This window comes from Episyrphus balteatus, chromosome 3 (assembly GCF_945859705.1).
Source record: "Episyrphus balteatus chromosome 3, idEpiBalt1.1, whole genome shotgun sequence".
NCBI lineage: Eukaryota > Metazoa > Arthropoda > Insecta > Diptera > Syrphidae > Episyrphus > Episyrphus balteatus.
The window spans coordinates 88,769,163-88,785,713 of NC_079136.1; positions in this window are offsets into that span (position 1 = coordinate 88,769,163).

A 16,551-nucleotide genomic window follows, 5' to 3' on the forward strand; every position below is an offset into this window, starting at 1 on the left:
TCGAGTCGTCGAGAGAATGCGACTGAAAGAGAATCCAATATAATCTTCTTTTCCCTTTCGATGCAAAACACATAAAATCAAGGAAAACCGTTGAGAAAGCCATAGAACATAGGACTAGGACATCAAGTAGGTTTGGTAGATTTTTTGGGTATTAAAAATACCTACCTTATTGGATAGACATCGTTCCGCCTCTACCACAAATCTGCTTAGATTAGATTTCGTGTTACGTTTGCGGTATTTAAATTAACTAGGTGTTTCAATTAAAATGCAGAATTTCTGTTTTTGTTTGAAATCATTTTTAAAAAAGATTTTGAAATAAATAAGAGGCAAATTTGTTAAATAAGATTTGGAAAAAAAATAGGCCCAAAACAAACTTTGGGAGTATTAACGAAAAATTTGAGTATGCAGATTTATAGCCTTATGCACTTTTATAACGAATTCAAAAGTCTGACAGCTTTAAATCGTGGATTTATATGGTTTTTTGGAGGTTAAACAACGCGAGTTCTCCAAATAATATTGAGGGCTGATGCTCTGTCATTTACCCTGAAGGCATTATTCTTGACGATGCAATCAATAGAACTAAAAATATTTTACATTAAAATTCTATAGACACAAATGTTACGTATACGCCGCAGAGCACTGTGGATAGATTTGAGTTTGCTAATTTTCTTTAAACAAAAATAAAAACTCTTTATTTCAAAATAAAAATACGAATTATCTTTGTGGTAGAATTAAGTGAAATTTTGAAATAATATTCACGTTGCACTCATAACAGGGGATTTTAACATACATTATACATATGCTTCAAATACTTACTGGCTATTTTTAATAGCCTGTTTTCGCACACAATTACTTTATTTCAAAATCGATATCCTCGCCTGAAAAGTTTATATTTTATTTTTATTCCAATTGAAACAATATTTCTCTTAAACTCAATTTCGATAAGCTCCTGACTGAAAATAATAATACGAAAAAAAAAAAAAAATAAAACTTTGACCTGTAGGTAGGTACCTGACGATTGCATTTTAATGGCGCCACTTGCAACACTTTTAATGCCTCTCTTGGCTGCCTGATTGCAGGCAGTTTTTTAATATCTTTATATTATTTTTATTCAGTAGGATATTTTTTTTGTATCTCTTATAAAATACATATTTAACTTGCATATGAATGAAAGGCTTGAGGTATAACTGTATAGGTATACACTGTGTTGTATTATGAGAAGGCTCGTAAAAGTTTTATATTGCACAGAATGTCAGAAGGAGAAATGGAATGGAGATGAGGTAAAGATTATTATTACGTGGTTTTAACCATTTACTCCACGTACACGTATACGTAGACACACAAACACACGCACACACGAAAAAAAAACACGCATAGTAACTAAGATGAGGTTACGAGAAAATCACCTCCTACCATATACAATGTCCTTAAAAATTTACCCCACAAATGCCGAGTGGTAGCGGTATCGGTGGCGGCGGCAAATCAGGGCTTTTAACTTTTTCGATTAAATTCTAAAATAAACACACCTGAACGCAATTTTCCAACATTTACATTATTTATACTTTCACGCAGTGTAACGCGCTCCAGCTCCGCCAAAGAAGAGTATTCCCAATGTGTCCTTGTTATAATGAGTATGGTATGCCAGGATCACCAAACCACCACCATCAGGACGAGGGCATTCCTTTGCAACTTTGAGGCTGTTGTTCTACTTTTCATTTTATACGTACCTATATGAGGTTGGGCTAAGGATTCATATGAATAAATACACTGCTGTGCGGAAAGCAAAGTAAAAAATTAAAAAAATTTTTAATGATTTAAACGCAATTTGTTTTTGGTTATAAAAATAGATGTTTTAAAAAATTTTGAAATGTTGAAAAAAAAGGTATATGGGGAATAAATACTAACTGGCTGTTTAACTGCGACTATCGAAAAATTGGCCCTTAATAAGACATTTCTTCTTCAAAATTTTGTTTTTGATATATTTTTTGGCTTTAAAAAAATTAATCCAAAAAAACTTCTAAAAAAAAACACTTAATTCAAGGTTTGAACTAGATCGACATAGCCGTTTAGGGTATACCTTCTTATACTGATAGACAAGTAGACAGGCAAGCTGATTCGTAACGTAGTGTCGACATTAGAGCTAATTTCATCATTCATAACATCCCTTTGAGCAATTTTGCTTCTATAATACTTTACAGAAGCAACAGTAGCATCTTTAAAGCGTCATAGAATCAAAATTGTTTGTCGGGATAGTAGTAGTTCTAATGTTAAGTTTTTTATAAAAAAAATTAGCAAATAGATATTACTTATACAATAGCCCCGTATCAAAATTTGGTGTTACAAAATGGTCATAAGTAGGTACCAATAGGGCCACTGTGGCGTATGTGTAACTTTCTTTATTTGACAATTTTAACGGCTAATGCGTATTGTTGAAGGTACATTGTCCAGGGTATTTATAATTTTACCCAGCAGTTTTTTTTCCACCCCCCTCCCCCATTCATCCCCCCTTATTTTTTTTTCTCATTTTTTAAAGAATTCGCTCAATATCATAACTCAGAATTTTCGCACTACTGAAATTCACCTTTTGACCGCCATCTTTGATATTAGTTTTTATTAAATATCTCGACTTATGTTCACGGTGGGCAGGAAGCATCGATAGGTATCACAAAAATGTCGACAAAAACTGCAAGTTGGATTGTATTCGTTGATGATTATACGTCCAAAATCCGTTGGAATTGAAATCCTAGCTGCTCCTTTTCAAAAGTTATTCATATTTTTGTATTTCTAATCGGGACAATTTGGAATAAAAATCTTGGGGAGAGTACGATAACTAAGGCGACAAGAATTGATAACTGTATTTTGTAGAGGAGTTTAATGCAATAATTTTTTACTATGGGAGGGAGGGGTCCATCTCGCCCCGTTTATCCGGGAGGGGCAATTTTCTAAAATATCACGTTAAATACAAAAAAAAATATTTAAAAACAACGGCAACACTTACAGTTATGAATGATACCTTTTTCAAAAGCCAGAATTGTACACTGGATTCTTATTTTTAAGTCAAATTATTGCAATTAACTGTTCTCGAAATAATCAACTTCAAAGTCAAACTTTGGGAAAAAAGTTGAAAAAAAAACACGTTAAATACAATTTTTACCAAGATTGTAAATTTAAATATGAAATAAATCAATAAAATAAACTGCCTCAATCAATTTCTTATCAAATACTAAAAACCATATGCTTCTATGCCCTATAATTTCCGAGAAAATTGAAAATAAGAAAATTACCTTTTTATCAGATTTTCATTTTCTTAACTATTTTCACCAATATGAACACATGAACAGCTTTTTAACTTAAAAGTATCATGCCTGGCTCACTTCGCGGGTTCTCAGGATTCAAATTTTTTTTTTTGTCCTCTGTCCCGCTAAGACAACTTCGTTGCTTCGCTTAGGCCATTTGAAATTGGTCCTAAGAATCTCGCGTTTTTTTTATAAAATAAAAATGGTTAAGATATGAAGTTCAAATCGTATCAAAGTGAGATGGCTAAGCGGGGGGGGGGGGGATTGTTGCTCCCCTGCAACCCCCCAGCTTGGGTAAACTATAGGATTGATTTGAGGTGGGGTCAAGGTAGGGTATGTACAAAGTTTCTTTTGAATTCGAAACAAACTTTTAAATTCTGAAGAAAATTTGCCTTCACCCAAACTCGCACCCACCCCAAATCCTATAAAAGTGAGCTCAACCAGGGGGGTTGTAAGGGGGCATACTGCTTGCAAGCATTATGTTTATGTAAACAAGAAAACAGCTAAAAAATAGAAATCCGATAAAAAGGAAGTTTTTTAATTTCCAATTTTCTCAAAAACTAGAAAGCATAGAAGCATATAATTTTTAGAATTTGATTATAAATTGATTGATGCAGTTTATTTCATTGATTTATTTCGTATTTAAATTCACATTCTTGGTAAAAATAGTATTTAAAGTGTTTTTTTTTCAACTTTTTTCCCAAATTTTGACTTTGAAGTTGATTATTTCGAGAACAATTAATTGCAATAATTTGATTTAAAAATTAGAATTAAGTGTACAATTCTGGCTTTTGAAAAAGGTATCATTCATAACTGTAAGTGTTGCCGTTGTTTTTAAATAATTTTTTTTTTTTGTATTAAAAGTGATATTTTAGAAAATAGCCCCTCCCGCCTAAACGGGGTGAGATGGACCCCCCCTCCTATAGTAAAAAATTATTGCATTAAACTCCTCTACAAAATACAGTTATCAATTCTTGTCGCCTAAGTTATCGTACTCTCCCCAAGATTTTTATTCCAAATTGTCCCGATTAGAAATACAAAAATATGAATAACTTTTGAAAAGGAGCAGCTAGGATTTCAATTCCAAAGGATTTTGGACGTATAATCACCAACGAATACAACCCAACTTGTAGTTTTTGTCGACATTTTTGTGATACCTATCGATGCTTCCTGCACACCGTGTGTTCATCTTAGGTACCTAATAACAGAGGCGGATTTACCAGAAGGCTGAGCCTAGGGCGGCAGATTTTAGGGGCGGCAAATTTGGGGACCGATCTGTTCACCTCATAGAAGTCAAAAAAATTTTTCCATGACGACTTTCTGATGTCTTGCAGATGGAATTCTGTAAATAATTCCATATCGTTCCTCGCAATTGTTGCCAACCCAAAAATCACATGTCATAGCTTAACATTACTTTAGAATTCGTAACTCTAGTTTTTCGTAACTTCGGTTTCACGTAACTTTGACGGCCGTAACTCTGTCGCGCGTAACTCTGTTATTCGTAACTCCGTTACCATTTCCTAAAAAAAAGTGCACTAAAAAAACTGAACAATTACACGTAACAAATCATATTTTAACCTTCGTGTGATTATAATCACGTTCCTTAGAAGTTTTCACGTGAGAATGAGAAGGACTAATGAAGCTATCATATATGTACATATTTAAAAAGTTGAGGTGATTTTACTTGGGAAAAACATGGTTGTACATAAAAAACCAGCGATTTACCAAAGGTATCAGTGTTTTACTGGCGAAAATACAGCAAAGATTCGGGTGAAAACCGTGACTTTTAAAGAGGAATCACGTGATTTTAAGGGGGCAACCAAATCATTAATTTAACCGAACTAACCCTACCATTGGTTTAAGTGGCCAACCCGTGCTTTAAACGACACGTTCCATGATTTATTTTTTTCCCGGCTACCGAAGATTTTGCCAAAGCAATACGTAATTTGAAGATGATTTTAGCAAAAAAAAAAACACAATCGTACAGCAGCGACCTATTCTTTAGGTGTAGAGATTATGTAATTTTTCCAAAGTAATTCGAGATGTTTTCGGAGTGATCCGTTTATCACGGAAACCCGTGATTTTACTGACGCGACATTGTGATTTTATACAAGATTTTCATGATGTTAAGAACAAACCTGTGGTTTAACCGAACTGACTCCTGGTTTTCGGGCAACCCATCATTTTATTGCGGAACTCAAACTCATTGAAATAAAATGCCGTTTTTTCTAAAATTTTAATATTATTTTTATCTAAACGCTTTTGCATAAAAATTTTCGTTGAAATCGGGTTAATTTTGTACGAGATATTCAGAAACAAAAATAACCGTTCTATGACAGGTACCGTTAATAACGGTACAAAAAATATTTTTATTATTTCAAAAGTTGGCTTCTATGTATAATACTATACAAAAAAAATTTAATCAAAATCGTTAGAGCCGTTTTTGAAAAAAAAAATTACTTTTCTATTTTACCGTTAGTTTTGGTCATACAACAAATTTCAATTTCCTCTCTAGGGAATCACCAAAAACTGCTAACAACCAAATTTGAAGAAAATCACTTCACTCGTTTAGGCTGTAGCTCGAGGTATATACAGACAGACAGAATTGCCGGCACTTTTTTGGCATTCTCTATCATCGTAATGTCATGTAAAATTGTTATCTCGAGTTCGATTTTTTTTACGAATCCTAAGCAAGGGCGGCAAAAACTGAAAAGCCTATACCTTGAAAATTTGTAAATCCGCCTCTGCCTAATAGTTGGTTATAACAACATAGTAGACAGTTAAATTTCCCGTCTTTTATGTTAAGTACCTACATTTGTTCGATATTCTAATTTTCACAAAAACACATTTTTGGTTTAGAAAAAAAAAAATTTTTTTGGGAATAGGTATCATTTTTTGGGAATGGATTGATATTTTTTGAAACCTTGTTTTAATATGTATATTATTAATTTAAAAAATAGAAAATTCAAATCTAGTATCAAAACTTGAGCAAGGTTTAACTCAATTAAGATATGTCATTAGTTTGGTCAAAAAGTGTTTCGTTTCAAATTGTCATTTTTTCGAAAAAAATTTTCCCCCATAAGATTCAATGGTAGAGTACTTACTTTAACTTGTTATATCTCCGACTTCACTTTTTGTGACTTGGTTCGCTTCAGCTCTTAGCCCTTCATATAAAACAGTGTTTTAATATTTTTTTTTAAATTGGTGTATCGTTTTTTCCTAATTGGTTTTAATTTTTGGATGAATTGATAAATTTGATAAATTTGCCTTTCAAAAGGTAAAATTATTCCAATTTTGTACATGCTTATGGTCTTTCGGATAAAAGAGCGTAAAAAAATTAGAGCCAGAGGAGGACATGTAACAGTTGCACCTTCTTTTGAAGGTGCCTATAATATCGCCTTTTGGTCGAATTCCAGGTTATACCTACACTGAGGGAAAAAACGCAACGTAAAATGTAATATGTTCAACGTTGATTTAATGTTGAAAAAACTAACATGAAACATCTTTAAAATAAAATTGAAACAACGTAATTTTTTTTATTTATTTTTGTCGGACATTAGCTTTTGTTGCATTTTATCACCCTTATTTCCAACAGTGATCCGATATTTAAAACAGTAGGTTCGATCCCCAGCGGCTGCCAATTTTTTCTTTTTTTTTTAACAAATTGATGCTTTTTTTTCAAAGTTGAAACAACTTTGATTTAAAGATGTTTTATAACGGAAAACCACTTTAAACTAACGATGTTCTACTTTGATTTTAAAATTTTCGTCTTCAACGCAAAATCATTCCGAAAAATAGTTGGATCAAAGTGGTTTTCGTTGATTTTAAATTGTTTTTTCCCTTAGTGTATGTACTAGTACTATAGTAAAAATTGCATTTAACAACCTTCTTTTCGTTTTTTTTTACAGCAAAAGTTATGCATTTTCCCTCGACAAACAACGTGATGAATTGTTTACACTTTTTTTTTATATTAAATCTAAATATTTTGCACAACATTGTATTAATAATTTTTCTTCCTTTTAGTTTTAACTTTTTTTTTTTAATATTATACTTTCTTTGTTCGTACCCTTTCGTTTTATTATAATTTTGCATATCTATAGCCTTTACAGAAACAACAACAACAACAACACATTGCTGTTGTTTCACATGCTTCAAACTGTTTGTGCCTGCGGCAATACCATTTATATCGAGGTAAATAAAAACCAATTTCATTGCAGTCACTGATTGAAGGGATATGCCTGACAGGGATGGTAGCTGGGCTGGCTGTAGCTATATAGCTGGTTAAAAAAGGTGGGTGGTTAGACGATGAAATTACGCATTTGATTGAGGGTTGTTGATGACGACTATAAGGATAACTGGGTTTTCTGAACTGAAGTGCTCCTTCATTCATCGATGTGTTTTTTTGTTTCACCGCTCGTTTTTGTTGTTGTTGTTTTTCTCATTATTGTCTTTTTATTATTTTTTTGGAAATATACCTATGCGATGCCTTCATCATTTTGGGGTGCCGAAAGGTACACTTTTGGAGTATATGGTTATGGTATCGTATTTGTTGCGCCTGAATCTGGCATAAATTTACAGCTATATGAAGGCATAACTGTTAAAACAGTTTTAATATTTTATGAACGAAATAAATCTACGGAGGTTTTCGCATCCTGTGAGTTTTTGTTTTATGAGTTTGTAGAGGATTTCGACAATCAACAATAAAATATTCGCTAAAAGTTTAAAAAAGAGCAGAGGAGGCTTTTGGTGTGCTCATATAAAAGGTAAAAACGTTCGAAAACTTAACAAATGAAAATATCGTTGCTAGTGAAAGCAAGGCCGTAGTCGAAATGATGTTAATAGATCTCTTATCTCCCTTTGAATGGGTACTCTATACAAAAGTGAATACTAATTGCGGCAAAAAGTGTACGTTTATCTGCTTTATGACAGTGTATAGTACAATCAGGCTATATCGTACTATGAAAATATAGTAGAAAATAGCATCAGATTCACACTAATTTGATTAAGCAACGAAAAAATTGTTGTAAATTACTTGTAGGGCTCTATTGAAGCAACCATTTATTTAAGAAGAACCTGAGACTGAATTTTGGGCTCTAATTATAATTCTATATAAGGTGAGTAGCAGAGGCATACCTTGGATCTCAGGGGCAATTAGGTAAAAAAAATAAATTTTTTCTTTTTTAATTGTTTTGGAGAAAAAAATAAAGTATTTTAAAAAATTACCTCCAAATTCATCAAGTGGGATATCAAAAGAAATGTCTCTTCATAACTGAAAACTAAAAATTTCTTGGAAGTCTTCTTGCTGAAGAATTATTTTCTTGCTGAATTATTTTCCCTCGATAATGTGAACTAATTAAAACAATTCGTTTTCGGATTTTAGAGGGATTCACATTACTGGAACTTTTGCCAATTGCCATTTAACTGATTAAAACATTCTTAAAACCAATCAATATTACAGTTATTTTTAGCTCAGTTTAAGCCTTTACTGAATAAAGAGAAAAATCAATTAAAGGTAAACTCCATTTCAAAAACTGAAAAAAAAAAAAAATCATAAGAATCCTTGAAATCAATTCTTCATAAAAAAAACGTTAAAAAACTTTGTATAAAAAGATGTAAAATGTTAGCACATAAATCTCCAGACTGCAGCTGCAATTAGGGTGGGTCAAAATACAATTTTTTGGATTTTCAAAAAGGCTCAGCGATTAAAAGGTGCTAAATGGTTCGGTTAGCTTATAAGTAAAATTTGATTTCATTATTTTAAGCCTAAGTGCCTCCGGATTGTGGTTTCATTTTTGAAAAAGCTGATTTTTGATTTTCAAATCACACATGCTTTGCTTAATTTATTATTATCTCATTTCTTATACAAGCTAATTCAGGGGGATGGGCCAAAAAGCTTAAGCGTGTAGGTTGGGTCGGGACAAGACAAAAATCGTATTGGAGGGGGTTAATATTCGCCCCCGTTTAGCCAAGAGGGGCAATTTTCTAAAAAAAAATGATTTAATTAGGAAAAAATATTATTAAAAATCAACGGTTATACCTACAACAACATGTTATACCTTTTTGTTAAGCCCAAAATCTCTGTTTTATTTTGCTTTCAAATAAAGCTGTTTTATAAAACAGTTTTTGAAATGTTAATTTTCAAAATCAAAATTTGAAAAAAAAAAAAAAATTTTATTTGGGAACTAATTTTTCTTCAAAATTGTATGTGATTAAGTACTATTTAAGCTTTCAAAATTCAATTCTCTTATTTGTTTTTAATCAAAAACAGAAAACCCAATGCAAAAATGTTTTGTCGTTTTTGAGAAATTAAAAAAAAATAACAAAACTACATTTTTCTAAGACTTGTTAATTAATTTATGAAACATTATATCTTTCTTTCATTATTTTCTAGGGGATACCACGCCTCCAAGGTAAAAAAAACTTGAGTTTGAATATGTTTCCTTTGCATTAACTACAATTCTACCAAGTTTCAAGATTTTAGGGTATTCAGAAGTATACTTTTTAATAATTGATATTAATTCTACCAAAATGGGCGGTTACCACGCCCCCTGAATGTAAAATCTCAATTTTTCGATTTTTTTCTTTTTATGTACTTCAAGATCCATCACCATAACAAGTTTCTATGAAAACTAGAAGTTTGCCATAAATTTTAGCATATGTTAGTTAGTGTGCTGAGAAAACACCTCAACAACATTGGCCTGGCAGACAGTGCCACCTGTAGATTCTGCAACAATAATGAAGAGACACCAGAACACATACTGGGCAACTGTGAAGCACTAATGCACAATCGACACAGATACCTGGGCCAGCACCAGGTAACAAGTAAAGATCTACCGTCGATAGAAATACTCCAGTTAATAAAATACCTAAAAAGTATCAAACTGGAGACTGTACTGTAAGTAGTTAATTGCAGCCAAATTTGGGGGCACAATAGACCTTTAAGGTCGCAGTGCAACTTTCCCTCACAACACATTCATTCATTCAATTAGTGTGTTAGTGAGTAAATCAGCTACTCTTTTGCGATTTTTGAAGGCCTTTTTCTCAGAAACTACTAATCCTACGTAGCTGAAAGTTTTTGAGGAGCTTAATTTTGGCTATGTTAACAAATTAAAAGAGTTTGAAATGTTTGACATTATTGAAATAAAAGTTAGAATGGTTTGAAAAAGGCCTGAGTTGTTTCCTAAGGGAGTAGGACCAAAGTTCATAGAGAACTTGGCTGGGCAACCGGAGGCAGAAGATAAAGTCTGATTATAACCAAACTTTATAATATTATTGTTCTATTCACAGTTTGGCACCTTTTCATCACTGTGCCCGTAAAAAAATCAGCAAAAAAAAATGTCTCCATACATTTGTGACCCAGCCTAAGCTGCATTCAATATCTTAAGAAATGGCAAGACAAATAACAGTTATCCACTTTTCAGACCTATACAAAGATTGCGTGCACGAACGAGAAAAACATGCAAGCTTTTGCAAAGGAAATTCACATTATAGAGCCTAAAAAATTCACATTACAGAGATAACAATGAAATTTTTTGGCGATTCATATTTTAGAGAAATTCCCATTATCGGTAATTCACATTATCGAGGGACTACTGTATTTTGTTTCTTATTTTTTTCACATTCGGAACCAGATATTTTCGGATCAAAGTCTCCAAACAAGTTTTGGTTTACAGATATGAGTTCCCAATGAACAGCCCTATCCATTTAGGTCAAAAAATTAAAAGTTTATTCTTTTTCACATTTTCAATCCACCCCTTGCTAAAAAAAAATCATTTAAAAAAATTTCTTATACATAAATTCATCGAGTTACACATCAAAAGAAAAGTCTCTTTAAGTTCTATTCATAACTGAAAACCCAAAGTTTCTTGGAGGTTTGGGTGCTGATTTATTTGCAGCCAAACATTTCTCCCATTTATTTGGAGGCAGATATTTGCCAACCAAGGTCTCAAAACAAGTTTTGGTTTGCAAATATGAGTTCACAATGAACAGGGTTATATAATTCAGTAAAAGAATTAAAGATTTATTTTTTTTTTCAGATTTTGGTAAAAAATCCAAGGTTTGCCTCTAGCCAAAAAAATGCACTTTAAAAAATGTCTTCCATATTCATCCAATGAGAGTCGAAAAAAGGGGTCTTAAAGTGTTTTCCATTAATGAAACCCAAGTTTCTTTGGGACCTGCTATGTTGTATTTTATTTATCTACATATGTACATTAGAGTGGGCCGAAAAACACTTTTTTTCGAATTTCAAATCGCAATAGCGCGAAAAAGTTGCGAATGGTGAAGACTAATAAGGGTTTAAAAAATAATCAAAATCAGTTCATATCTTCCGGTCGCGCATCGGCTCTGAAGTATGAAAAAAATTTTAAAAAATGGTATTTTTCCCAAAAAAAAAATTTACCACCCTAACATATTATATTTTGAACATAATAGCTTTAGAAAACTTTCATATGAGCTAAATATTAAGTAGAAAATTGTCTCAAATTGGTTAAGGACTTCGGTGGCGCATGTGTTCAAATTTTTTTTAAAAATGACAAAAATCATATTTTTACGATATTTGTTTTCTTTTTTATAAACGTTTTGTAAATTTATTATTTTTACCAAATAAGAATTAAAAATGAAGTTGACACAATCAGTTAAAGCCATGAAGTCGCTGAAGTTATAAAAATCTTTCGGTCAAGAACGCTTTGGCTATTTATTATTCTCTTTGTCGCACAGTGGTGCCTTTGGTGCTTTTTGGCTTCAAAAATCATTTTCACGGCCATTTCTTGATGAAAAGTAATGAAATTTAGTACACTGAAGTGTATAAGTATAAGAAATACGAAAAAGCTACCAACTTTTTTTTTACTCAAAATGGTGGTCCTAAAATGGTGGTCAGAATAAGCGTTTATAGAATCTTATTGTACATTGTACATATATACCTAAACTACATACCTAACTTCTCTTAGGGTCCTGGCATCCGTTGGGTGCCTCGGGGAACTAAGTCGGCTGCCCCAATGGTATGTATGCCCCTGTTTAGAAATGGATAACTTAACATACAGAAACATTTACTCAAGTAAAAATTGGAATAGAATCTAAGCAGTCTATTATATAGCAATCACAGGTCAAAATTTGGCACTGGTGAATTTTACTTTTATTGCCTTTGAAAAATAGATTATTTTTTTCTCAATTTTCAATCTAAAATAAACTAATGTATATTTGTTATTTTATTTCATATAACTTTCCTTATTATTATTCAAGTGTTCATCGTTTTACTTTTTTTTCTATTTTCAATCCTAGATGTTACCAATTTTCCATTAATTGCATGGACCTCTGCCAAACTTATAGGCCGATGTTTAAAATTATATCGAGCAGGAAAGTCCTTTTGTAGCTTTATAAAACGATTCCCATTGCCATACCATAGGGGCAGAGTTCTAAAGTTCAAACGACTTTTTTGCCACTTATTAAAATTATTATTTTCTCTTCGTTGGTTATTCTCTGCAATCTTTAATAATTCCACATCACGCCAGTAGAATATTGTTGTAGGACCATTCAGTTCTTGGTTTGTGAATTTCTTTTTCCAAGTTTTGTTTGGGATTCGACACGTTTTCTCCCAGGGATTAAGCACTTCTGTATAGAAATCAGGATATCTTGTTTCGTAAAATCGCATTGCAAGATAATAGGAAATATTATGATTGTTGTTCAAAATAAAATCTAAAGTAATTTCTGATGGTATTTTTTTTTTTTTTTTTTTTTTATTTGAAAAAGAGATTAATTTTGAGTTTTTTAAACCGAAATAATATTTTAAATTTTGAAGACTGTTTAAAATGAAATAAAATAAAAAATAAACTTAAAACTCAAAGTTTTTAGTATTTAAAAAACTGAAAAGAAAAGTACTTTTATGTTCTTATTCATGATAGTCTCTTGTGAAGATGAAGAGGAAGATATAATAGTGACTTTTAAGAAAAAACCTGGACGGAAAGCTATGTTATAAATGAGTTGAAAATGATAACCGTCGCACTAGAGTAATATTTCAAATCTGATGGAATTCCAACGAGGTTCAATAATCTCGGTTTTTAATTAATATTACTGTTGTTGTGCTATATAGTTCGCTTCTGTAACAAAAAGGAAACTAACATTCGATTGCTCAAGTCAATTCAAGTCGTGGTGGTTTCAAAAACTTGCCTAAGATTTTAAAATATTTCAAAAATAAGATTTTAGTATTATTATTAACCCTCTGTAGGCACACCTCTTTTTTGTTACGTGATAGGCACACGGGTGCGAATTTGGTTTATACTTTTTCATGTCGCTAGAACTTTTTCCGGTCAAAATATTTTATAGAGAATCAAGTATGAAATTGATGTAGAATATTCCGAGGAATTCGAATATTGTATTCACAATTCCGAAAAAAAATATTTTCACCCTTATAAAGAGACTTTTTTGTGACCACATTTTTGAAAAATCGTAATTTTTTTAATTTTGTCCTGCCATATTCGCACCCGTGTGCCGACAGAGGGTTAATCCATTATTTTTAGAAGATGGGATTTAAAGTGGGCATCATCTTATTTGTAGGTGCGTATTTTTCTCCGTGTACAGGCAAAATTGTTATTCGAGACATTCGCACCAAAACCGCACCTCCTTCTCCCAATAGTGGGATACAAAATATTCCTTTTTCTATTTAGTTTTTTTGATATTACATATTTTTTGAGACAAATTATTCAGAAATTTGCAAAAAAATATGACAAATATGACCAGTTTGTATATGAAATTCATGTTTTAGCAGTTTCCATTAAAGGCAAAATTGTGTAGTTATGCCTTAAAAAGTAGATTTCACTAAAAATAAAATGCACGACTGGGTAGCACGAACTTGCTCTTAGAGTAAAAGTTGCTTAAATTTTTTAAATTTTTTAAATAGAATTTTGGAAAAAAAATAAAATTCGTTAAAAAAAAAAAAATAAAATAAAATCTGAAATCAAATTGCCCTCCAAAACAAGTATGCAGTTTTGATTGATATATTAAGATGCATTTTTACAAAAAAAACTAATTTTTTATAAATAATTTTTTGTAAAAAAATTTAAAATAAAATTGGTATTCCATTTTGTAGAAATAAACATTTAAAAACAAAATTTCAAAAAAATTCAATGTCATGATTTCGAAATTTTTTTAAAAATCCAAAAAAGATTTTTTTTTTTAATTTTATTTATATGATAACGAAGAAAAAAATAACAAAAATAATAAAAAATTATTAAAATTATTTTAATTTTAAGTGGAGTGATTGAATATAATTCAATATAAGTTCAAGTGACTTCAACTCCAAACGCTTTATAAATTTTTGGAGTTGAGGTCACTTGAACTTATATTGAATTTTATTTATATGGTTTATATTTAAATTATATAAATGCTTCTTCACAAAAAGTTTCGTTGAAATCGAATAAGCAGTTTCGGAGACAATCGGATTAAAAAAAAAAAAAACGGTTCTATGGCAGGCACCGTTAATAATGATTTTCGAATAAAAATTAAGTAGAGATGAAATGTTAGCTTTGAATGAATTGCGCAGAAAAGAGAACATACTCATTCTATCTGCTGATAAAGGTAACGCAACGGTCGTATTAAATCGTTGGGATTACACGGTACTACACTGAAAATACACCCGACGAATTATATAGTGTAGGCTGTTCGTATGGTCGAATAATGCATACAAATATTTTTGTGATATTTTTGGAACTATCCATTTTTGAAAGTGATTAAATTTAAATTTTTAATACACATAGGTACTACGCTTATTTGTGAATAAAAATGTATGTTTTTTAATTTTTTGGCATTAAAAGTGTAAAAAGCGATTTTTTAAAAAGTCTGAAAAAATGACTTTTTTAACCCTTTGCTCCCGGCAAAAAAAACAAATATTTTGAAAAAAAGTTTTGATATTTTCTAATTACACACTAAAATGAAAAAATAATGATTGTACTAGTAATAACATTGTCTATGGAATGTTTTTAGCTGAGAGTACAAAAGAAGAAGTCCATTTTTAGTAAAAAAAAACTATCAAAGTAATTAATAGGTGGTTTCATGCTGAAACCACTAGGAAGCAAAGGGTTAACAAGCTAAATCTCTAAAATTATAACAATTAAAAATCTGAAAAATGTTCACATGATAGCTACACTTATTAAATTTGAGCCTGTAAAGTTTTAAATTTATTGAGCAAATGGTTTGGCTGGAATTTAAGATTGATCGAACAAGGTCCAAGAGACCCCATGTTATTCCCATAAGAAACTTCAACCGCGGCACGGGTTAGAATTAAGTTAGAGACTTGAAACTTGGGGAATTTTTTTTTTAGTTTATTTCCAACCATATAAGGTCCTAGGAGCATAGAAATTCTTATTATTTTAAAATAACGAACACCCTATTGTGCAGCTTGCAATTCATATCATGAAAAGCCACATTTTCTATTTACGAAAAAGTAGCATAGATTCCGCAGTTGGGTCAAATTCAATACGCCAATTTGTGCTTAAATGTATATTATTTCAGAATATAACCTTACTTTATTTTTTTGTTTGGTTTATTTTCCAAAAAAAATTGGGTAAAGTTAAAAAAATTGAGAAAAAACTCACTTTTTCAAGATTTTTGGGATAAAAAAATACACTTAATTCAAAAGGTCTGGAAATCCTCTTTCCAAAAACATATAACATATTGAGAATTGTTGAAAAAATGACTTAGATATTGATAGATTACATCGTAAAGTCTGTAAAAATGGTTTTTTGTAAATTAAAAAAAAATGGAGGGTTCCAAAAATAGCCTACACTATGTAATTTCTCGGGTGTATTTTTATTTTGTAGCACAGTGTTATTTGTCAAAAATGAATGTTTTGGTAGGAGTAAATATTTGTTTACCTGTTAATTACGACCCAACAGCGCGTGTTTTAAGAAAAGAGACAAAATTGATTATTGAAAATAAAGCGATTTTACCACCCAAACGATTTATTCCATCAAGTACGCAGCCACCCAAGTTGTATGGGTTACCAAAAATACATAAAAATGGGAATTCAATGCGGCCAATTTTGAGTCAAACATAAATTCACCTTGTTATCTGATATCAAGGCATTTAGTTGACGTTTTTAAACCTTTGGTTGGCTCGTCTGAACATCACATAAAGGATTCCGCATGACAATTTAAATACTTTTATGGACTTGAAGACTAAATTTTAAATAATGCACTCCTACAAGGTATAATAATTTAAAAAAACGTTTCGTTAGAGTATTCCAATCGAAACCTCATTATCATGA